The 24,357-nt window shown below is 58.3% G+C and overlaps 2 long non-coding RNA genes across 2 annotated transcripts; both read left to right on the plus strand.

The window, feature by feature from the left end:
* The first annotated feature begins 1,488 nt into the window (after positions 1-1,488).
* LOC131502400 (uncharacterized) lies at positions 1,489-2,768 on the plus strand. The gene is made up of 3 exons (XR_009257038.1): positions 1,489-1,533; positions 2,402-2,504; positions 2,661-2,768. It is a non-coding gene; the product is annotated as an uncharacterized LOC131502400 (long non-coding RNA).
* Positions 2,769-19,534: 16,766 nt separating this feature from the next.
* Positions 19,535-20,814, plus strand: LOC131502645 (uncharacterized). Its single transcript, XR_009257100.1, has 3 exons — positions 19,535-19,579; positions 20,448-20,550; positions 20,707-20,814. It is a non-coding gene; the product is annotated as an uncharacterized LOC131502645 (long non-coding RNA).
* The last annotated feature ends 3,543 nt before the right edge of the window (positions 20,815-24,357 follow it).

A 24,357-nucleotide genomic window follows, 5' to 3' on the forward strand; every position in this document is an offset into this window, starting at 1 on the left:
CCCCCCCCCAACCTCCACCAGCCTCCGAAACCCACCTCTGAGGGATATTATCAATGCCTGGGGACCGGTGGCCATGGGGTCCAGATGTGACGTCCGCCGACGTCCTCCTTGCAGACAGGGGTGACAGAGGTGGGGGTCTCAGTCCAGAAGGCCCGATTCAGGTCAGCCAAGGGAAGGGGCCCAGACCCGGCAAACAGGCATATACGTCGACCTGTGAGGGAGCACAGCGGGCCACCGCAGCCAGGAATCCAGGTCAGCCCCGCCGGCAGCCCAGAGAGACCCCGGCAGTATCTCCCAGCAGGGCTGTGTACACGGGGCCCCAAAGGGACGCGCCCCGGCTCTTCATGGAGCAGGTGTTGGGACCTGAGGGACAACCGTGGGGCCCACTCCACCCCGGCGACAGGCGCTCTGCCCCTGCAGCGGCCCTGGGGTCCCTGGAGAGGGTGGCTACAGGCCGCGTCCAGCCACCTGCTCCTCGGAGATCCGAGGGAGCTGAGGACCTTGAGGTGAGGGGCAAGATCCCAGTTAGGAGAGGGCAGGGACACGGGCCGGGCCAGGGCCAAGGGACTCAGGACCCCAGGACACACAGAGGGGACCTCCCAGAGTTTGGGCCCTGGCATCCTTCCAGTAAGGGCCCTGGGCGGGATGGGGACTCCTGGAGGCGAGTCGGGCCAGACTTCCACAGCCGGGTCTCAGAGACACGGGGCAGAGTAGGGGGTGGGGGGGGGGGGGCGAGGAGAGGGCTCGACACCTCAGTTTCTCAGAGGGCAGGGCCCAGGTCCTGCGGCGACTCCTGGTGAGGATGCAGAGGACGGAAGGAGCCTGGACCCAACATCAGAATCAGTCCGGTAAGGCCCCCGGGCGGGATGGAGACACTGGGTAAGACTGGATTCGTGCATCCGGGTCTCAGGTAGCCAGGGCCGCGGAGTGGGGTGCGAGAGGGCAGAACAGGGGGAAGGATCTGTGAGCTGGGGAGGACAGGGGACCCTCTGTCTGTCAGGAGCAGCCGCTCCGGCGGGCAGAGGGGAGGAGGGCCCAGGTGCTGTCAGGAGACCAGGTCCACCCCAGCCCAGAGCTACGAAGTCAGTCCGTGCCGCAGGCCCGGGGAGCCCCTGCATCGGGTGGCCAGAGGTGGCGGGCGCCCCGTCACTGAGCCTGGGCGGTGCGTCCCAGAGACCTTCGGACCCCGATCTGAGGGGCACGAGTTCCCTTCGTCAGCGGCCACGCGCCCAGGCCATCCCCGGGGTGCAGGAGGCCACGGAGGGAACACCAAGGGAGGGACTCCGACCCCCAGAACGGTGGCCCCGGCCCGGAAGGCGACCCCTAGCGGCAGCCTAGGGAAGCCCCTAGTGGGAATAAGGGCCCGCGGGGTGTCTGGACTTCCGCATCCGGGTCTCAGGAGACTGGCGGGGCGGGGTGGGGCGGGGCGGGGCGAGGGGGCCTCGGCGTCGTCGGCGTCTTCCGGCCGCGCCTGGAATCCCGTCAGGCATCCCTTCAGGCGCGGGAAGGGCGCCGAGCCTCGTGGGCTTCGAGGTGAGGCCCAGAGGGAGGAGCGAGGGAGCCGGGACCCAGAGGGGAATGAGTCCGGCGGTGGGGGCGGCGGTGGAGGCCGCAGGGTGGCGCGACCACGACGACTGTGACCAGGGCGTGAGGCGTGGGCGGCCTCGGGCTCTGGGTCCCAGCCCGACTGAGAGCTGGTTGCGCGCGAGGAGCCGGCGTCAGGCGGCAGAGCCCGAGGCCCAGGCCGCCCAGGGAGTCCGGATGGGGACGAGAGGACAGGGCTGAGGGACCCCAAGGAACCCATGTGAGCCCCTGCCATCGGCCCCGGGCCTCCCCGGACTTGGTCGCCTCGTGCGACGCCAGCCGCCTTGGCCCGGACCTCGCCGGGCCGGGAGGGCTCTGGTGGGAGGCAGCGGGCCCGGGGCTCCCCGGGAGAGCCCTGCGGGAGGACGGCCGGAGGCCCCTTGGACCCCAGCCCCGGGGCCGCCGTCGGAAAGCCGCCCCCGCGGTGGGGCCGGGCGAGGGGAGGGCCTGGGTGTGCGGGGCTGGACCCCGGTCAGCCGAGGCAGGATCCCGGGCCCTGGCCGGGGTGCAGGGGAGAGAGGAGGCGCTGCCTCCCAGCCCAGGACACCCACGTAGGGCCCAGGAGGCCTGCCCTGCCGCTCGGGTCCGCTCTGGCTGTCAGCGGAGGCCCAGAAGGGGCAGGTCCAGGCTGGATGGGGTGGGGGCTCCCGGGGTGGGGTGGCGGCCAGAGTCCTGGCCAGAATCTCCTGGCCGCAGTGGGGGGTGGGGGCCCGGGGCGGTGCACGCGGTCTGCCCCCACCCTGAGACCCTGAGGCGCCCCCTCCCTCCCTCGCTCCCTCCGTCCCTCCCTCCCTCCCTCCCTCCCTCCGTCTTCCAGGGGCTCGGAGAGCTCTGGAGTTGAGGCCTTGGTCTGAGGCAGGAGTCCCGAGGTCACAGAGCAGAGGAAGCGCGGCCGCGTGCCAGTCGGTTGTCCAGGCGAGGTGCGTGCTCCGCGCGTGGGGCCGGGGGCTCGCCCATCCCACCCCAGAGGGGACCCGTCGGCCCCCAACCCCCACGCGGCCCCGCTCTCAGGCCTGGGAGCCCGGGCTCTGTGGGCTGGGCCTCCCCCTGAGGAGCCACCCCTCTTCTGTCTTCAGGGTCTGGCGACCATCATGCCCCTGTGTCAGATGAGTGAGCTCTGCAAGGCCGAGGAGGAGCCCAGACAGGCCCCGCTGCCATGGGATGTACCGCTGTGGGAGGCGGAGGACGAGGAGGTGGAGGTGGTGGAGGTGGAGGTGGTGGAGGTGGAGGTGGAGGTGGTGGAGGTGGAGGAGGTGTATATTGTGGAAGCGGAGCAGGTGCATGCGGAAGAGGAGGTGGATGTGGAGGGGGACGTGGAGCACGTAGAGGTGGAGGAGGTGGAGGAGGTGGAGGAGGTGGAGGAGGTGGAGGAGGAGGGCGAGGCACTGTCTGCCCGAGAGTCAGAGGAGTGAGCTCTGGAAGCTTGAGGAAGAGCAGTGCATCCTGCTCCTGTTGGATGCACTGCTGTGGGAGGGGAGGACGAAGAGGAGGAGGCGGATGTGGAGGAGGAGGAGGCACCATCTCCCTCTCCATCCTCCTCTTCCTCCCTGTCCTCCTCCTGCTCTGCCCAGTTTCTGGTCCCCTGGAGGAGGGATCTGCTGCTGGCTTCCAGAGCCCCAGAGCCCTCACAGCCCCTGCCCTTCCCCAAATGCCATGGCAGGTGCTCCATTGAGCCAGTGGGACCTTGGCCCCAGCAGCCCGGAGGAGATGGGGTGGAGTACCTGGGGGCACTTGGAAGTGGCCCAGTCCCTGTGTCAGATGTGAATTCTTGTACACTTTTGGCGGGACCGTGACAGGATACAGTTGTGGTGGAAAACGGTTTGGTGTGCCATCGAAAGATTCAGAATGGAATCCCTGCGTGGTCCAACAATCCTAATTAATTCTGGGTGTCTTCGCAAAGAGTGGAAAGTTGGGTTCCAAGCTTCTGTCGCTCCCTTGCTCACAGGTGCAAGTGTTCACGATAGTTGAAGTGCTGGTGTGATATTATGGCATATGCAGAAAATATATTTGTGGTCATTGAGATGACTAAAATACATTTCTTTCAAATATCTACGTGGAGCATCTGGGCGTCTCATTCGGTTAAGTGTGCGACTTTGGCTCAGGTCGTGATCTCACGGTTTGTCTGTTGGAGCCCTGCGTCGTAGGGTCTGTGCTGACAGCTCAGATCCTGGAGGCCGCTTTGGATTCTGTGTCTCTCTGTCTCTCTCTCTGCCCCTCCTCCTTTGTGGGGGAGTGAGTGTTCTCTTTTTGTGTCTCAGAAATGAATAAATAAACATTAAAAACATAATAAAAAAGTAAACCAAAATACATAGCTGGTCTTGTTCCAGGGTCTGTCTCAGACCTCCCCAAATGCTTCTAATCCCAAAGCTTGAGGAAGGAATCCCTAAAAGATGAAGGTGTCTTGTTATGTCAATGAGGTGAGTCCGGGCATCTCCCAAGCACGGGGCCTGATTGCCAGGTGAGTGGACCATGTGCTTAGAGGATGGGCGCTTTCATTCCTCCTCCCTCCGCTGCCAGGGAGGGCCGAGGGGCTGCAGAGTGAGTGAGGAAGCCTCCAGAAAACCCCGAAGGGAGGCGTTGAGGGAGGTTTCAGGTGTTTGAACTTGCAGGTGTGTGGGGGAGGGCCGCACTCTGATGGTACGGCAGCCTCGCCCCTCTGCCCACATACGCAGGCAGCTCTTGTGTCTGGCTCTTCCTGAGCTCCATCCTTTCACAATCGAGAGGTGAGCTACCGGGTAGCTTGTTTGCCTGAGTTCCGTGAGCCACTCTAGCCAATTCACGGAACCTGAGGACGGGGTGGTGGGAACCTCTGATTTAGAGCCTCTCGGTCGCAAGCAGGGGTGACGGCCCGGGGTTTGGGACTGGCGGGAGTAGGGGTGGGCAACCTTGTAGGCCCGAGCGCCGGCCCTGTGGACTGCGATGCTGTCTCTGGGTGGAGAGTGGCAGAAGCAGGATGAACTCTGGGCCACCCCGCCGGGCCCGCCCCTGGCTGTGTGACAGTGCTGTCAGGCTGCCTCCAGGCCCGGCAGTCAGTTTGCATCACCAGCGTCGTGGCAGCTTAGGAGGGCAGCGCCTCCGGCTTCCCTCAGGAGGAGGGCTAAGCTTCCAGGAGCAGTTCTGGAACACCAAGATCACAAAGCCCTGTCCGTGCCCGGCAGGTCCCCAAGCCTAGGGCTGGCTTTTGCTCCACGGTCGCAGAATCACTGTGTCCTTTCAGTAATCAGACTATGTCGTTTCCGTCGGCCCCTCTTCTCCCCCAGACCCTTTTGTCTGGAGGGGTCCTACCCAAGAGGGACTGAAGCATCTTGGCAGAGCAACGTTGTCGTAGAAGTGAACCAGGAAGACTCGTCACGGTCAGGGGCTAGTCAGGGTGACAGCCTGAATTTTCAGCAGTGTTTGAAATGGGGGCACGTGACCCTTTTCATCCTGATGGCTTACCCGGTGAGGGGTGGACAAAAGAGCCTTGCCTTCCTGGGAAAGCTGAGGGAACACGCACACGGCCTGGTGGGTGCGGCAGGAGGAAGGCGAGGGAACAGGTGGCCAGTGCTTGTTGCGGACCGCAGGTAACCAGGCCGGGCCCGCACAGCGAGCCGAGAGCAGAGGGCCGCCCCCTCGAGGGGTTCCGAGTCGGATCTGCCCTGAGTGCACGGAGGCCTCAGGGTCCCTGCGGTTGGCCTTCCCGGGACCTGCAGCTTCAGCGGGCATCCCAAGCTCGGAACACACTCCCTCATCTGTGTCAGAAATGCCCCTGGGCGGCTCCGTTTCTCTTGGTCTCCTGGGAGAGCGAGTGCTTCCTTGCGCACATCTGGAAGGGACCCAGATGGTGCGGGGCGGCACCCAGGATATTTTGACAGACTTGGACCCCACGGAGGGGTGTCCCAAATCTACAACACGCCCAGAGCCCAAGACCTGGCGGTCGGGCTTTGCCTGCTCTCGGTCCAGCACAGCACCTGCTGAGGCTGAAAAGGCCCACCCACGGGGGCCATGTTCAGGTTTGGCTCGGCATTAAAGCCAGGCAGTTAGGCTTTGTGGTTCGGGTCTAACAAAGTCGGTGGCGCTTCCGCAGCAGCTTCCCGCAGGAAAGCCAAGACCCGGCCAGGCCAGACAGCAGCTGCCCAAGTCCCCATGGCAAGCAGATGCTTTCCTAAGCCTTTCCGGCCTCGCCGTCCTTAGAGTCTCGCCACGTGACCGCTGCAAAACCTGCGCCTTGGGCCAGATAGTCGTCATCCTCTAAGGGTCAGACCTGTGATTTCCCCAGGGCTCCTTAGCAAACTGTAGGGGGTTCCGGGGATCGGGGGCTCCTCCGGGAAGAAGACGTGACCAGGAGACACAGCAGCACACAAGCTCTCCTGGGTGGCGCCTGAACAGCCCCATTACCCAGGAGTCCCTCACAGCATGAGACCATCCAGGGGCTTATGGGCAGGGAGCCTATGCAGAACGGGAGTGCTATGGTCTGAATGTTTGTGTCCTCCCCCCCCCACCCCCCCAATACATCTGTTGAAATCCTAAGTGCCAAAGAATGATGGCATTTGGAGGTGGGGCCTTTGGGAGGTGCTTAAGTCATGAAGGTGGAACCCTCATGGGTGGGAGGAGCACCTTGGGAAAGAGGCTGCAGGGAGTTCCCCAGTCCCTGCCACCATGAAAGGACACAGCGAGAAGATGGCGGCTGTGACCCAGGAGGAAGGCCCTCGCTGCACCGTGCGCGGGCACCTTGCCGGCACCTTGCACTTCCAGCCTTCAGCGCCATGAGGAATAAATGTCCCTTCTTCATAAGCCGCTCGGTGTGCGGCGTTGTGTTACCGCAGCCCCATGGGCTAAGGGATGAAGGCAAGGGAAGGGGCCCCTGGGGGAGGCCTCCCTCAGGGAGGGGGCTCAACTCAGCAGCTCAGGGCCCTGGCCCGGGGTCTTAGAAGCATAAGGCTCTATCTTGTGTATTCTCCGCAGATGCAGGGTGAGGTTTGGCGAGGCACGCCAAGCACGCAGGCTCCAAACGGCCCAAACTCGGCTGCTTGGGGCTAGGTTGGAAACAATCACAAACGTGAGGGAAAATGTGAGTCGGGTGCTGGCGGGTGTTTGAGCCAACAGGGTGCAGCAGCCTGCCATGAAGAAGTCCACCGCCTCGGGGGCCCCTGTGCGCAGGACCCGTTTGGCCCATTTGTAGAACACGACCTGAACCCTGCTTTTCCAGTCTCTAAAAGGCTCTGCGGGCTGCCTCTCTCTCCCACGTGGTCCTCCTTTCCCCAGGGCCTCCAGTAGGCAAAAAGCACCAGGAGACGCCTTCTGCTACCAAGATTCAGAGTTCACAACAGAGAGAGACACTGATGGAGAGTGACTCTAATGGCACAGTTCCCGATGGGAGAACATCTCCGAAGGAGACACGTCCGATACTGCAGAAAAGAAACGCTGATGGAAACCCCGAGGACCCGGGTCTCCCTGTCTACAGCATGGGAGGGAAACCGGCTATTAACAACACTTGCACATGGTTCCTCGAGAAAGCACCCAATGGCCCCGTGCCATTTGCAACCTTCCCAGTGTCCCCGAGCCTTGGGCGACTACAGAATGTAACGCCACCAGATAGGAAAGGCTCCTTTGCTGCTGGTCTCTGCAGTACACGGGAGGCTTCGTGGCTTCAGGGCTCTACTTGGTCAGGTGGAACCTGGGCCCCTGACTCCACCTTCCACGGCCTAGGTTGGGCCTTTTCTGACACCTTCCCAGGGGACCGGGGCCCAGAGGAAATGGCCCAGACCCCGTGGAGCACTCAGCACAGCCGCTGTGATGCGGGGCCCTCCGTGCCTGCTCCTGCTGTCCTGTTACCTTGCAGAGCTGTAACGTCAAAGATGCTAAACCCCGCCCAGCTCCTGGTGGGTCACACACAACTTTCTTCCTTCCAAAATGTACACCCTGGGACCGGGTTCACATCGTGGTCTCCACTGTCCCCAAGGACTTCCTTAGTCTGGAAGGGGAGACGGAGCACCCAACTGGGACTCCACGTGGGAGCTGGGCCGGATGCAGGAGCCCCGGGAAGGGAATCGTGAGGGGGACCGGGCCAGGAGTTAGGACTCCCGGAGACAGCGACCTCGAAGCCAGACCACAGGAGAGGGTAGCACGGGGTCTGACCCTGACACGGGCTCCAGGTGTGTCAGACAACAGTGCTGGCCAGACGAGCGGCGGGCCGGGCCAGGGGCCGGTGCCCGGCAGGGGGTGAGAAAAAGCGGCTGGAGGGCTGGAGGGCTGGTGGTTGCAGGCGAGGGTGAGGTGAATGCAGTGGCCAGCAGGGCTGGAGAAGGCAGGCCTGGGATGTGGCGAGGATTTGTGTCCACAACGGATGCGCTCCTTCTGGGCCGTGGCTGAGATAGACCCTCGGGGTGTGAGGTGACCCAACAGCAGGGGAAGGGTGGTGCCTTCGGGGGATGGGGACCAGGAAGGGGGTGGCTCCCGGGACACTGGGAGCAACGGTGGGGGGGGGGGGGACAGGGGGATGTTAAAGGATGGAGTCCAGGGGGTGGGGGTGGGGGCGGCCGAGGGCAAGGCCACAGAGCCAGGCTTGCCCGGTGGAGATGCCGGGCCTCGGGCCCTGTAACCTGGAGCTCGGCGCCCTCCCAGTGGGCACCAGGCTGTGTGGGAGCCGCGGAGAGTCAAGATTGAAATTGCTTTCCCTTCAGCGTGGCTGTCCTCCTGGCCTGGTCAACTGTGCTCTGCTGGAGTCGCCCGGCCTGGGGTTTGGTCCCTGTAAGGCGGCGACACGTCTGGGTCGTCTCCGGGGCCGTTGAAGCCCTGAGGGCCAGTCATTTCTCCCAGAGGGTCCCGAGCACGGAAGCTACCTGAGACAGACTCGTCTGAGCGGTGGTCATGGGTCCCAGGGTTGTAATGCTGGGACTGAGAAGATTTAGCCAAGAGAGACTGGGATTTCCATCATGCCCTTCTTCATGTAGACTGAAGATGGCACAGTGGCTATTTCTTCTTCAGGGGACGAGCTGAGCCTCCTGCCCTAGACTGTTAACCCCAGTAGAGATTCGGGGACTCTTGAAACAAAGAACATAAGGCAACAGTCCTACGGAAGACTTCGGACCTAACAGTGCCTAAATCCAATCAAATCTCTGCCTGCTCTCTGTAGAGTGCCACACTGTGTCTTCATGAATCTTCTTCTCTCCCACATCCCTCCCACCAATAGGTCCTGTCCCTGTCAGTAACCAACAGAGCTCAGGGGCTCTCAAGGGCCACAGTGAAATACCGCTTCCACTCCTTAAAGAGCTCACTGAAGGGAAAATCCTTATGTGTGCAACTAAAGGAAGCCGAGATGCTGTGGAAGAAGAGATGCTAGGAGCCCCCTCCTGAGAAAGCACCAATGATTTTGAAATGGTGGCTTTGTTTTACTTTTGCCTCCCATTTAAATCCTTATCCTCTCAGGGCACGGCCATACAAGACACGCTGACTTCTGGAATGAACGCTTGGTAAACCTGTCTGGAAGCACACAGCCCACGGATCAAGCCTGACTCTAGACCTGGGGCTCCATCGAGGGTTCCAGCCATTGGACTGAAAGGCACCTTGGGAGACCCTCTCTCAGACCCTCTTGGTGTTCCCCTTTTAGACACAAAGTATGGACTCTCAGAGAGGGCCAATGATGCTCCTCAGTGGTGGAGCTGGCACAAGGAGCTAAGATCCTCGCAGGCAGGGCCCTTTCCTCCTATCCAGAGTGAAGATTAAGAACAAAGTTGTCCAGACGCCTAGAGAACACGTATCCCCAAATCCACTGTCCCATCCTCTCACCTATGGCGAAGATGACTTTCATTTGGGTTTTGTGCCACCCCATACCCAGACTCTCCTCTATTTTCAGATACTTCATATTGGTTCCGTCTAGTCACGTCTAGCTAAACAAGTAGGAATGGTCCCTGGGAGTGAGTCTGTGTAAAGCAGGCCCTATGAAAAGTAGCCCCACAGTAAAGAACGTTATTCAGTGTATCTCCTATCAAGGTAATGGCAGGAGAGGACACACGGGGTGGGGTGGGAGTGGGCTCGGGACAAGAGAAGCAAGGTGGGCATGGCAGTGGACCTGTGAAGTGCTTTGTGTCAACAGAACGGAGTATATTCTGAACTTGCAAATCAAGTAATTAAAGGGGGAAATACCGAAGGAGATCCAATTTGCAAGCAGGAGGCCAGAAATCTGGGAAAGCGGAAGCGAAACCACCATATGGAAGAAAGGAAATAGGGCTTCAGAGGTAGGCTTGAGGGACCCTGAATCCAAGTGTCTGCAGGAGGTGATCTGCAAAGGGCATACTCAAGTGCTCCCAAAGTGAGCAGGTCTTGGGCAATGAGAAGGTTTTCTATAGGGAACAAATGGAAACTAAAGACAATCCCCTTGTGATCTGGAGAGGGATGAGCTGAGGAACATGGAGAAGCACAACAAGAGACTCTCAAGCACAGCGGAGGAAGCGGCTGTTCACGCCTAACACCGGCGCGTTGGGTAACGCTGTGTCTGAGGTGTTGTGGGTAAAACTGAGGTTGGGGAACAAGACGAATGCTCACACCGTGCTCCATCACAGCCCTACTCTGGGGACAACATGACCCGGGGGCAAGAAACCAGGACTTTTTGTTGAAAACAGGCCCAACTAACCAGCAGGAGGAGTTGGAAGAGACCAAAGAAAGAAACGGGGGGGGGGGGGTAGGTGGCAGGAAGAAACGGGAGGGTTACCAACCAAACCCTACTCTGAGGAAACTTGACCTGGGGGCAAGAAGACAAGATTCTTTGAGCCTATCTGAGCAGGACCAACTAACCATCAGGAACAGTTGGAAGAAAACAAAGTGGGAAGTGAGGGGGGCAGGAATAAAAGGGGGCTACCAACTGGAACACTGCGCTGAGGGAACTTGACCGTGGGGCAAGATAACAGGACATTTTGTTGGGGTCTCTCACAGCAGGACCTACTAACCAGCAAGAGTAATTGGAAGACCCAAAAGGGAAGTGAAGGTGGGGGCAGTAATGATGGGCTACCAAGTGAGACACCACTCTGAGGACAACTTGATGTAGGGGGCAAGAAAACAGGAGTCTTGGTTGCACACAATCTGAGCAGGACTAACTAACCAGGAAGAAGAGTGGGAAGAGACCAAAGACAGAAGTGTGGGGCACGCAAGAAAACCTAGGGCAAGAAAACAGGACTCTTTGTTGGGGTCTATCTGAGCAGGACATCTAACTGGGAGGAACAGTTAGAAGAGACCAAAGTGGGAAGTGTGTGTTGGGGGAAGGGGGAATAAGATGGGAGCTATGACTGAGACCCGACTCTGAGGACAACTTGACTTAGGGGACAAGAAAATAGGACTCTTTGATGGGGCCTATCTGAGCAGGACCAACTAAGCAGCAGGAACTGTTGGAAGAGACCAAAGCGGGAATTGGGTGGGGACAGGAATAAAGGGGGGCTAACAACTGAGACCCTACTCTGGAGACAACTTGACCTAGGGAGCATTAAAACAAACAATACTCTTGGTGGGGCCTATGTGAGCAGGACCAACTAACACGCAGTAACAGTTGGAAGAGACCAAACCTGGAAGAGTGTTGGGGTCAGGAAAAAAAGTGGGGCTAACAGTTGAAACCCAACTCTGGACAATCTGAGCTGGTGGCAAGAAAATGACTCTTTGTTGGGGCCTATCTGAGCAGGACCAACTAACCAGGAGGAACAGTAGGAAGAGTCGAAAGCAGGAAGTGTGTGTGTTGGGGGGGGGAGAAGCAGGAATAAAAGGGGGTACCAACTGAAACCCTAGTCTGAGGACAACTTGACCTGGAGGCAAGAAAACAGGACTCTTTGTTGAGGGCTATATAAGCAGGACCAAGTAACCAGCAGGAACAGATGGAAGAGACCAAAGCAGAAAGTATGTGGGGGGCTGGAAGAAAAGGGGTACTACCGACTGAGCCCCAACTCAGAGGACAACTTGTGCTGGGCGCAAAAAAACAGGATTTTTTGTTGGGGCCTATCTGAGCAAGACCAACTAACAAGCAGGAACATTTGGAAGAGACCCAAGCAGAAAGTGTGTGTGTGGGTGGGGGGCAGAAATCAAAGAGGAGGCTACCAACTAGGACCCTCCTCTGGTGACAACTTGATCTAGGCCGCAGGAAAATAGGACTTTTTGTTGAGGCCTATCTAGGTAGAACAAGTAACCAGCAGGAACAGTTGGAAGAGACCAAACCAAAAAGTGTGGGCGGGCAGGAATAAAAGGGGAGGCTACCATCTGAGACCCTACCCTGGGGACAACTTGACCTAGGGAGCAAAACAAAACAAAACAAAACAGGAATCTTGGTGGGGCCTCTCTGAGCAAGACCAACTAACCAGCAGGAACAGTTGAAACAGATCAAAGAGGGAAGTATGTGGGGAACAGGAATAATGGGGGGGGGATACAAACTGAAACTCAACTCTGAGGACAACTTGAACTCGGGGCAAGAAAACAGGAGTATTGCTGGGGCCTGAGAAGGAACATCTAACGAGTAGGAACAGTTGAAAGACACCAAATCAGGACGTGTGTGTCGGGGGGTGGCAGTAGTAAAAGGGGGACTCCCAACTGAAATCATACTCTGAGGACAACTTGATTTGAGGGCAGGAAAACAGCACTTTTTGTTGGGGCCTATCTAAGCAGGACAAACTATCCACCCGGAACAGTTGGAAGAGACCAAAGCAGGAAGTGGGGGGGGGGCAGGAGTAAAGCGGGGTGGGGGGGCGCCAAAGTAAGACCCTACTCTGGGGAAAACCTGACCTAGGGGGCAAGAAAACAAGACTCTTTCTTTGGGCATATCTGAGCAGGACCAAGTAACCACAAGGAGAATTTTGGAAGAAACCAAGGAGGGAATTGTGTGTGGTGCATGAATAAAAGGGGTGCTACCACCTTAAACCCAACTCTGAGGACAACTTACTTTGGGGCAAGAAAACATGACTTATTCTTGGGGCCTATCTGAGCAGGACCAACTAAACAGCAGGAAGTGTTGGGAGAGAACAAAGCAGGAATGGGGGGAGCAGGAATACAAAGGGAGGCTACAAATGAGAACCTACTCTGGGGACAACATGACCTAGGGGAGAGAAAATAGGACTCTTTGTTGGGCCCTATATGAGCAGGACAAACTTACCAACAGGAGTGGTTGGACGAGACCAAGGAGGGAAGCGTGTGGGGTGCAGGAAACAAGGTGGGCTACGAACTTAAACCCAACTCTGAGGACAATTTACCTGGGGGCAAGAAAACATGACTTATTCTTTGGGCCTATCTGAGCAGGACCAACTAACCAGCAGGAACAGTTGGAAGAGATCAAAGCAGGAATTGGAGGGGGGCAGGAATGAAAAGGACGCTACAAATGAGACCCTACTCTGGGGACAACATTTTCTAGGGGGCAAGAAAATAGGACACTTTGTTGGGCCCTATATGAGTAGGACAAACTAACCAACAGAAGAGGTTGGAAGAGACCAAGGAGGGAAGTGTGTGGGGTGCAGGAATAAAAGGGGGGCTACCAACTTAAATCCAACTCTAAGGACCCCTTGACCTGGGGACAAGAAAATAGGACTCTTTGTTGGGACCTATCTGAAAGGGAACAACTTACCTCCAGGAACACTTGGAACAGACCAAAGTGGGAAGTGTCAGTTGGGAGGGGCATTAATAAAAGGAGGGCTCCCAACTGACACACTACTCTGAGGACAACATGACCTTGGGGGCAAGTAAACAGGACTCTTTTGCAGGGCCTATCTAAGCAGGACCAGCTAACCAGCAGGAACAGTTGTTAGAGACCCAAGCAGAAAGTGTGGGGAGGAAGGAATAAAACGGGAGGCTACCAACTGAGACCATACTCTGGGGAAAACTTGACCTCGAGGGCAAGAACAGGACTCTTTGTTGGGGACCAAGCAGGACCGACAAACCAGCAGGAACAGTTGGAGCAGACCACAGTGGGAAATGGGGGGACAGCAATAAAAGTGGGGCTACCAATTTACACCCTACTCTGAGGACAACCTGGAACAAGAGAACAGGACTCTTTGTTAGGGCCTATCTGACCAGGACCAACTAACCAGCAGGAGAATTTGGAAGAGACCAAAGAGGGGTGTTGGCTTAAAAGGGGCCTACGGACTGAGACCCTACTCTGAGGACAATGTGACCTGGAGCAGGAAAATAGGACTCTTTACTGGGGCCTATCTGAGAAGTACCAACTAAGCAGCAGGAGTAGTTGGTAGGGATCAAAGCGGGAAGTGGTGGGGGAGGGAATAAAAGGGGGGCTTCAAACTGAGACACTACCCTGGGGACAATTTGAATTAGGGATCAAGAAAACAGGACTCTTGGTGGGGCCTATCTGAGCAGGACCAACCAACCAGCGGGTACAGTTGGAGCACACCGATGTGGGAAGTGTGTGTGGGGGGGGCAGGAATAAAAGGGGGTCTACCAACTAAGATCCTACTCTGAGGACAACTTGACCTAGGGGGCAATAAATCAGGATTCTTTGGGGGGCCTATCTGAGCAGGACCGACTAACTCACAAGAACAGTTGGAAGAGGCCAAAGTGGGAATTGGGGGGGAAGAAATAAAATGGTGGCAACCAACTGAGACCCTACTCTGAGGACAACTGGACCTAGGGGGCAACAAAACAGGAAACTTGGTCTGGGCCTCTCTGAGCAGGATCAACTAATCAGCAGGAAGAGTTGGAAGAGACCAAAGCGAGAAGTGTGGGGGTTCAGACATAAAACAGGGCAACCAAGTCAGACCCTACTCCGAGGACAACTTGACCTTGGGGGCAAGAAACGGGACTCTTTCTTCGGGGCTATCTGAGAAGACGCACTCACCAGCAGGAACAGTTGGAAGAGACCAGAGCAAGAAGCGTTGTGGGACAGGAATAAAAAGGGGGCTACCAATGGAGACAGTACTCTGACGGCAAGTTAATCTGGGGGTAAGAAAACAGGACTTTTTCTTGGGGCCTATCTGAGCAGGAGCAACTAACTAACAGGAGAAGTTGGAAGAGGCCACGAAGGGAAGTGTGTGAGGTACAGGAATAAAAGCGGGGGCTACCACCTTATACCCAACTCTGAGAACAACTTGACCTGGGGGCAAGGAGACACGATTATTTTGGGGCCTATCTGAGCAGTACCGACTAACCAGTAGTAAGAGTTGGAAGAGAACAAAGCAGGAACTGTGTGTGTGTGTGTGTGGGGGGGGCAGTGGCAGGAATAAAAAGGGGGCTACCAATTAAACCCTACTTTGAGGACAGCTTGACCTAGGGGCATGAAAATAGGATTCTTTGTTGGGGCCTATCTGAGCAGGATAAAGGAACAGTTGCAAGAGACTAAATTGAGAAGTGGTGGTGGGGGGCTATAAAAGGGGTGCTACCAACTAAGACCCTACTCTGGAAACAACTTTACCTAGGAGGCAGAAAATAGGTTTCTTTGATGGGGCCTATCTGAGCAATACCAACTAAACCAGCAGGAAGGGTTGGAACAGTGCAAGGCGGGAAGTGTCGGGGGGGCAGCAATAAAAATGGTGCTCCCAACTGAGACCGTACTCTGAGGACAGCTTGACTCTGGGGGCCAGAAAACAGGACATTTTTTGGGGGGCCTATCTGAGATTGATGTCTAACCAGCAGGAACATTTGGAAGAGACTAATGCAGGAAGTGTGGGGGGCAGGAATAAAAGGGGGGGGGGCTAGTAACTGAGACCGTACTCTGAGGACAACTTGATCTAGGGGGCAAGAAAACAGGGCTCTTTGTTGGGACCTATCTGATAAGGACGAACTAACCAGCAGGAACAGTTGGAAGAGAGCAAAGCAGGAAGTGGGGTGGGGAGGGAATAAAAGGGGGACTACAAACCGAAATCCTACTCTGAGGACAAGTTGACTTGGTGGCAAGAAAATAAGACTTTTTGTTGTGGCCTATCTGAGCAGGACCACCCAACCAGCAGGAAAATTTGGAAGGTCCAAACCAGGAAGGTGGGGGGGCAGGAACAAATGGGGGGCTACAAATTGAGATGCTACCCTGTGGACAACTTGACAGACGAGGCAAGAAAACATGACTCTTATTGGGGCCTATCTGAGTCGGACCAACTGACGAGCAGGAACAGTTGGACGAGATCAAAGCAGGAAATGGGGAGGCAGGAATAAAAGTGGACACCAACTGAGATCCTACTCTATGGCCAACGTGACCTGGGGGGCAAGAAACCAGGGCTCTTCCTTCTGGCCTATCTGAGCGGTACTACCTAATCAGCAGGAAGAGCTGGAAGACACCAAAGCAGGAAGTGTGGGAGGCATGAGTAAAAGGGGGGCTACCAACTAAGACCCTACTCTGAGGACAACTTGAACTGGGGCAAGTAAACAGGGCTCTTTGTTGGGGCCTATCTGACCAGGACCAACTAGCCACCAGGAGTAGTTGAAGAGACCAAAGCAAGAAGTTTGCCAGGGCAGGTATAAACGGGGGCTACCAACTGAGACCCTAATCTGAGGATGACTTGACCTGGGGGCAAGAAAACAGGACTCCCTTTTGTGGCCCATGTGAGCAGGACCAAGTAACCAATAGAACAGTTGGAATGGACCAAAGCAGGAAGTGGGGGGGGGGCAGGAAAAAAGGGAGGCAACCAACACACACCCTACTCTGAGGACAACGTGACCTCGGGGGCAAGAAAACAGAACTCTTGGTTCGTGCCTATGTGAGCTGGACCAACTAACCAGCAGGAACAGTTGGAAGAGACCAAATCAGGAAGTGTGTTTGGAGGAGTGGCAGGAATATAAAGGGGACTACCAAATTAAACCAGACGCTGAGAACAACGTGACCTAGGGGCATGAAATTAGGACTCTTTCTTGCAGCCTACTTGAGAAGGAACAATTAACCAGCAGGAACACTTGGACGATACCAAAGCAGGAACTGGGTGGATCAGGAATAAAAGGGGGCTACCAACTAAGACCCCACTCTGGAGACAACTTGACCTAAGGGGAAAGAAAACAGGAATCATGGTGCAGCCTATCTGAGCAGGGCCAACTAACCAGCAGGAAGAGATGAAAGAGACCAAAGTGAGAAGTGTGGAGGGGGGGAAGCAATAAAAGGGGGGCTACAAACTTAAACCCAACTCTGAGGACAACTTGACCTGGGCCAAGGAAACAGGAATATTTGTTGGGCCTTATCTGAACAGGACCAACTAACCAGCAGGAGTGGTTGAAAGAGACCAAACCAGGAAGTGTGTGTGTGTGTGTGGGGGGGGGGGTGGTCAGCAGGTACAAAAGGGGGGTGCCAAATTAAACACAACTATGAGGACAACTTGTCCTAGGGGCAGGAAAATAGGATTCTTTGTTGAGACATATACAAGCAGGACAAACTAACCTATAGGAACAGTTGGAAGAGACCAAAGCAGGAAGGGGGAGGCAGGAATAAAAGGGGTTAGGCTACCACCTGAAATCCTACTCTGAGGTCAACTTGACCTAGTGGAATAAAAATAGGACTCGTAGTTGGGGCCTATCTGAGCAGGACCAATTAACCAGCAGGAACAGGTTGAAAAGACCGAAGCAGGAAGTGTGGGGTGGGCAATAGGAATAAAAGAGGGGGGCCCCAACTGACTCCCTACTCTGATGACCACTTGACCTGGGGGAAAGAAAATAGGACTCTTTGTTGGGCCCTATCTGAGCAGGACCAAGTAACAAGCAGGAACCGTTGGAAGAGACCAAAGTAGACAGTGTGGGAGGGCAGGAAAATAAAGGGGGGGCTACCAAGTAAGACCCTACTCTGGGGACAACTTGATCTAGATGGTAAGAAAACAAGACTGTTCGGTCCTATCTGAGCAGGAGCAAATAACCAGCAGGAGCCTTTGGAAGAGAGCCAAGCGGGAATGGGGGGGGGATAAGAGGGGGGCTGCCAAATGGGACCCAATTCTGAGGACAACTTAACCTGGCGGCAAGATAATGGGACTCTTTGGGGGCCAATCTGAGTAGGACCAACTAACCAGTGGGAACAGTTGGAAGAGGCCAAAGCAGGAATTGGGGGGGCAGGAATAAAAGGGGGGCTACCGGCTGAGACCATACTCTGAGAACAACATGACAAAGCAGGCAAGTAAATTAAGACTCTTTTGGAGCCAGTATGAGTAGGACCATCTAACCAGCAGGAAGAGTTGGAAGAGACCAAAGCAGGAAGTGTGGTGAGTAGGAATGAAAGGGGCCTAGTAACTGAGACCCTACTCGGAACACAACTTGACCCAGGGGGCAAGAAAACAGGACTCTTTATAGGGGCCTGTTGAGCAGGACCAACTACACATCAGGAATCGTTGGAAGAGACCAAACCGGTAAGTGGGAGGGAGCAGGAGTAAAAGGGGGGCTGCCAACTGAGTCCCTACTCTGAGGACAACTTGTGTTGGGGACAAGGCAACAGAACTCTTTGTTGTGACATATCTGAGCATGACCAACAAACCAGTGATTACAGTTGGAAGAGACCAAAGCAAGAACTGTCTGTGTGTGGGGGGGGGGGCGGTGCGACAGGAATAAACGGGGGGGGGGGGCTACCAACTGCAACAATACTCTGAGGACAACTTGACATGGGGTCAAGAAAATAGAACACTTTGTTGGGGCCCTGTCGGAGCAGAACCAACCAACCAGCAAGAACAGCTAGAAGAGACCAAAGCAAGAAGAGAGGGGGGAGGAATAGAAGGGGGGCTACCAACTGAGACACTCCTCTGAGGACAACTTGTCCTAGGAGCAAGAAAACAGGAGGCTTTGTTCAGGCCTATCTGAGCAGGACCAAGTAACCAGCAGGAACGGTTGGAAGAGAGAAAAGTCGGAAGTGTGTGTGGCGGGGTGGCAGGAATAATAGCGGGGACGGGCCCAGGCTCTTCTGCAGCAGGTGTCGGGACTTCATGGAGATCCGCAGGGCCCATCCCGCCCCGGGGAGAGGAGATCAGCCTGGGCCGCGGTGCCGGGCTACCTGTAGAGGGTGGCCGCAGGCCCCGTCCACTCAACTGTGCCTCGGGGATCTGAGGAAGCTGAGGACCTTGGGGTGAGGGACAGGATCCTAGGTCAGGAAAGGGCAGGGACGCAGGACGGGGCCACGGTGTCCAGGTGGGGGTCAGAGGGAGGACTGAGTGACTCAGGTCCCCAGGACAGAGGGGACGTCCCAAAGTTCAAGACCTCACGCCTTCTGAGAAGGGCCCTTGGGAGGCATGGGGACTCGCGGAGGAGAGTCGGGCCAGACTTCCGCAGCCGGGTCTCAGAGACACCGGAGGAGGCGCAGGGGGCGGGGGGAGCACTGGGACACCTCAGTTCTGAAGAGGGCAGGGCCCGTGTCCTGGGGCGATTCCTAATGAGGAGCAGAGGGATCTGCAGGCAAAGGAGCCAGGACCCCACAACAGAGTCAGTCCACGCAGGCCCCCGGGAGGGATGGGGACACTGGGCGAGGCTGGACTTGGGCATCCGGGTCTCGGATCACCCGGACCGGGAGTGGGGGTCGGATGGGTGAGCTGGGGAGAACCGAGGACCCGCTGTCGGTCGGTCGGGAGCAGCCGCTCCGGCGGGCAGAGGGGAGGAGGGCCCAGGTGCTGTCAGGAGACCAGGTCCACCCCAGCCCAGAGCTACGAAGTCAGTCCGTGCCGCAGGCCCGGGGAGCCCCTGCATCGGGTGGCCAGAGGTGGCGGGCGCCCCGTCACTGAGCCTGGGCGGTGCGTCCCAGAGACCTTCGGACCCCGATCTGAGGGGCACGAGTTCCCTTCGTCAGCGGCCACGCGCCCAGGCCATCCCCGGGGTGCAGGAGGCCACGGAGGGAACACCAAGGGAGGGACTCCGACCCCCAGAACGGTGGCCCCGGCCCGGAAGGCGACCCCTAGCGGCAGCCTAGGGAAGCCCCTAGTGGGAATAAGGGCCCGCGGGGTGTCTGGACTTCCGCATCCGGGTCTCAGGAGACTGGCGGGGCGGGGTGGGGCGGGGCGGGGCGAGGGGGCCTCGGCGTCGTCGGCGTCTTCCGGCCGCGCCTGGAATCCCGTCAGGCATCCCTTCAGGCGCGGGAAGGGCGCCGAGCCTCGTGGGCTTCGAGGTGAGGCCCAGAGGGAGGAGCGAGGGAGCCGGGACCCAGAGGGGAATGAGTCCGGCGGTGGGGGCGGCGGTGGAGGCCGCAGGGTGGCGCGACCACGACGACTGTGACCAGGGCGTGAGGCGTGGGCGGCCTCGGGCTCTGGGTCCCAGCCCGACTGAGAGCTGGTTGCGCGCGAGGAGCCGGCGTCAGGCGGCAGAGCCCGAGGCCCAGGCCGCCCAGGGAGTCCGGATGGGGACGAGAGGACAGGGCTGAGGGACCCCAAGGAACCCATGTGAGCCCCTGCCATCGGCCCCGGGCCTCCCCGGACTTGGTCGCCTCGTGCGACGCCAGCCGCCTTGGCCCGGACCTCGCCGGGCCGGGAGGGCTCTGGTGGGAGGCAGCGGGCCCGGGGCTCCCCGGGAGAGCCCTGCGGGAGGACGGCCGGAGGCCCCTTGGACCCCAGCCCCGGGGCCGCCGTCGGAAAGCCGCCCCCGCGGTGGGGCCGGGCGAGGGGAGGGCCTGGGTGTGCGGGGCTGGACCCCGGTCAGCCGAGGCAGGATCCCGGGCCCTGGCCGGGGTGCAGGGGAGAGAGGAGGCGCTGCCTCCCAGCCCAGGACACCCACGTAGGGCCCAGGAGGCCTGCCCTGCCGCTCGGGTCCGCTCTGGCTGTCAGCGGAGGCCCAGAAGGGGCAGGTCCAGGCTGGATGGGGTGGGGGCTCCCGGGGTGGGGTGGCGGCCAGAGTCCTGGCCAGAATCTCCTGGCCGCAGTGGGGGGTGGGGGCCCGGGGCGGTGCACGCGGTCTGCCCCCACCCTGAGACCCTGAGGCGCCCCCTCCCTCCCTCGCTCCCTCCGTCCCTCCCTCCCTCCCTCCCTCCCTCCGTCTTCCAGGGGCTCGGAGAGCTCTGGAGTTGAGGCCTTGGTCTGAGGCAGGAGTCCCGAGGTCACAGAGCAGAGGAAGCGCGGCCGCGTGCCAGTCGGTTGTCCAGGCGAGGTGCGTGCTCCGCGCGTGGGGCCGGGGGCTCGCCCATCCCACCCCAGAGGGGACCCGTCGGCCCCCAACCCCCACGCGGCCCCGCTCTCAGGCCTGGGAGCCCGGGCTCTGTGGGCTGGGCCTCCCCCTGAGGAGCCACCCCTCTTCTGTCTTCAGGGTCTGGCGACCATCATGCCCCTGTGTCAGATGAGTGAGCTCTGCAAGGCCGAGGAGGAGCCCAGACAGGCCCCGCTGCCATGGGATGTACCGCTGTGGGAGGCGGAGGACGAGGAGGTGGAGGTGGTGGAGGTGGAGGTGGTGGAGGTGGAGGTGGAGGTGGTGGAGGTGGAGGAGGTGTATATTGTGGAAGCGGAGCAGGTGCATGCGGAAGAGGAGGTGGATGTGGAGGGGGACGTGGAGCACGTAGAGGTGGAGGAGGTGGAGGAGGTGGAGGAGGTGGAGGAGGTGGAGGAGGAGGGCGAGGCACTGTCTGCCCGAGAGTCAGAGGAGTGAGCTCTGGAAGCTTGAGGAAGAGCAGTGCATCCTGCTCCTGTTGGATGCACTGCTGTGGGAGGGGAGGACGAAGAGGAGGAGGCGGATGTGGAGGAGGAGGAGGCACCATCTCCCTCTCCATCCTCCTCTTCCTCCCTGTCCTCCTCCTGCTCTGCCCAGTTTCTGGTCCCCTGGAGGAGGGATCTGCTGCTGGCTTCCAGAGCCCCAGAGCCCTCACAGCCCCTGCCCTTCCCCAAATGCCATGGCAGGTGCTCCATTGAGCCAGTGGGACCTTGGCCCCAGCAGCCCGGAGGAGATGGGGTGGAGTACCTGGGGGCACTTGGAAGTGGCCCAGTCCCTGTGTCAGATGTGAATTCTTGTACACTTTTGGCGGGACCGTGACAGGATACAGTTGTGGTGGAAAACGGTTTGGTGTGCCATCGAAAGATTCAGAATGGAATCCCTGCGTGGTCCAACAATCCTAATTAATTCTGGGTGTCTTCGCAAAGAGTGGAAAGTTGGGTTCCAAGCTTCTGTCGCTCCCTTGCTCACAGGTGCAAGTGTTCACGATAGTTGAAGTGCTGGTGTGATATTATGGCATATGCAGAAAATATATTTGTGGTCATTGAGATGACTAAAATACATTTCTTTCAAATATCTACGTGGAGCATCTGGGCGTCTCATTCGGTTAAGTGTGCGACTTTGGCTCAGGTCGTGATCTCACGGTTTGTCTGTTGGAGCCCTGCGTCGTAGGGTCTGTGCTGACAGCTCAGATCCTGGAGGCCGCTTTGGATTCTGTGTCTCTCTGTCTCTCTCTCTGCCCCTCCTCCTTTGTGGGGGAGTGAGTGTTCTCTTTTTGTGTCTCAGAAATGAATAAATAAACATTAAAAACATAATAAAAAAGTAAACCAAAATACATAGCTGGTCTTGTTCCAGGGTCTGTCTCAGACCTCCCCAAATGCTTCTAATCCCAAAGCTTGAGGAAGGAATCCCTAAAAGATGAAGGTGTCTTGTTATGTCAATGAGGTGAGTCCGGGCATCTCCCAAGCACGGGGCCTGATTGCCAGGTGAGTGGACCATGTGCTTAGAGGATGGGCGCTTTCATTCCTCCTCCCTCCGCTGCCAGGGAGGGCCGAGGGGCTGCAGAGTGAGTGAGGAAGCCTCCAGAAAACCCCGAAGGGAGGCGTTGAGGGAGGTTTCAGGTGTTTGAACTTGCAGGTGTGTGGGGGAGGGCCGCACTCTGATGGTACGGCAGCCTCGCCCCTCTGCCCACATACGCAGGCAGCTCTTGTGTCTGGCTCTTCCTGAGCTCCATCCTTTCACAATCGAGAGGTGAGCTACCGGGTAGCTTGTTTGCCTGAGTTCCGTGAGCCACTCTAGCCAATTCACGGAACCTGAGGACGGGGTGGTGGGAACCTCTGATTTAGAGCCTCTCGGTCGCAAGCAGGGGTGACGGCCCGGGGTTTGGGACTGGCGGGAGTAGGGGTGGGCAACCTTGTAGGCCCGAGCGCCGGCCCTGTGGACTGCGATGCTGTCTCTGGGTGGAGAGTGGCAGAAGCAGGATGAACTCTGGGCCACCCCGCCGGGCCCGCCCCTGGCTGTGTGACAGTGCTGTCAGGCTGCCTCCAGGCCCGGCAGTCAGTTTGCATCACCAGCGTCGTGGCAGCTTAGGAGGGCAGCGCCTCCGGCTTCCCTCAGGAGGAGGGCTAAGCTTCCAGGAGCAGTTCTGGAACACCAAGATCACAAAGCCCTGTCCGTGCCCGGCAGGTCCCCAAGCCTAGGGCTGGCTTTTGCTCCACGGTCGCAGAATCACTGTGTCCTTTCAGTAATCAGACTATGTCGTTTCCGTCGGCCCCTCTTCTCCCCCAGACCCTTTTGTCTGGAGGGGTCCTACCCAAGAGGGACTGAAGCATCTTGGCAGAGCAACGTTGTCGTAGAAGTGAACCAGGAAGACTCGTCACGGTCAGGGGCTAGTCAGGGTGACAGCCTGAATTTTCAGCAGTGTTTGAAATGGGGGCACGTGACCCTTTTCATCCTGATGGCTTACCCGGTGAGGGGTGGACAAAAGAGCCTTGCCTTCCTGGGAAAGCTGAGGGAACACGCACACGGCCTGGTGGGTGCGGCAGGAGGAAGGCGAGGGAACAGGTGGCCAGTGCTTGTTGCGGACCGCAGGTAACCAGGCCGGGCCCGCACAGCGAGCCGAGAGCAGAGGGCCGCCCCCTCGAGGGGTTCCGAGTCGGATCTGCCCTGAGTGCACGGAGGCCTCAGGGTCCCTGCGGTTGGCCTTCCCGGGACCTGCAGCTTCAGCGGGCATCCCAAGCTCGGAACACACTCCCTCATCTGTGTCAGAAATGCCCCTGGGCGGCTCCGTTTCTCTTGGTCTCCTGGGAGAGCGAGTGCTTCCTTGCGCACATCTGGAAGGGACCCAGATGGTGCGGGGCGGCACCCAGGATATTTTGACAGACTTGGACCCCACGGAGGGGTGTCCCAAATCTACAACACGCCCAGAGCCCAAGACCTGGCGGTCGGGCTTTGCCTGCTCTCGGTCCAGCACAGCACCTGCTGAGGCTGAAAAGGCCCACCCACGGGGGCCATGTTCAGGTTTGGCTCGGCATTAAAGCCAGGCAGTTAGGCTTTGTGGTTCGGGTCTAACAAAGTCGGTGGCGCTTCCGCAGCAGCTTCCCGCAGGAAAGCCAAGACCCGGCCAGGCCAGACAGCAGCTGCCCAAGTCCCCATGGCAAGCAGATGCTTTCCTAAGCCTTTCCGGCCTCGCCGTCCTTAGAGTCTCGCCACGTGACCGCTGCAAAACCTGCGCCTTGGGCCAGATAGTCGTCATCCTCTAAGGGTCAGACCTGTGATTTCCCCAGGGCTCCTTAGCAAACTGTAGGGGGTTCCGGGGATCGGGGGCTCCTCCGGGAAGAAGACGTGACCAGGAGACACAGCAGCACACAAGCTCTCCTGGGTGGCGCCTGAACAGCCCCATTACCCAGGAGTCCCTCACAGCATGAGACCATCCAGGGGCTTATGGGCAGGGAGCCTATGCAGAACGGGAGTGCTATGGTCTGAATGTTTGTGTCCTCCCCCCCCCACCCCCCCAATACATCTGTTGAAATCCTAAGTGCCAAAGAATGATGGCATTTGGAGGTGGGGCCTTTGGGAGGTGCTTAAGTCATGAAGGTGGAACCCTCATGGGTGGGAGGAGCACCTTGGGAAAGAGGCTGCAGGGAGTTCCCCAGTCCCTGCCACCATGAAAGGACACAGCGAGAAGATGGCGGCTGTGACCCAGGAGGAAGGCCCTCGCTGCACCGTGCGCGGGCACCTTGCCGGCACCTTGCA

The sequence above is a fragment of the Neofelis nebulosa genome, chromosome X, assembly GCF_028018385.1.
Source record: "Neofelis nebulosa isolate mNeoNeb1 chromosome X, mNeoNeb1.pri, whole genome shotgun sequence".
NCBI lineage: Eukaryota > Metazoa > Chordata > Mammalia > Carnivora > Felidae > Neofelis > Neofelis nebulosa.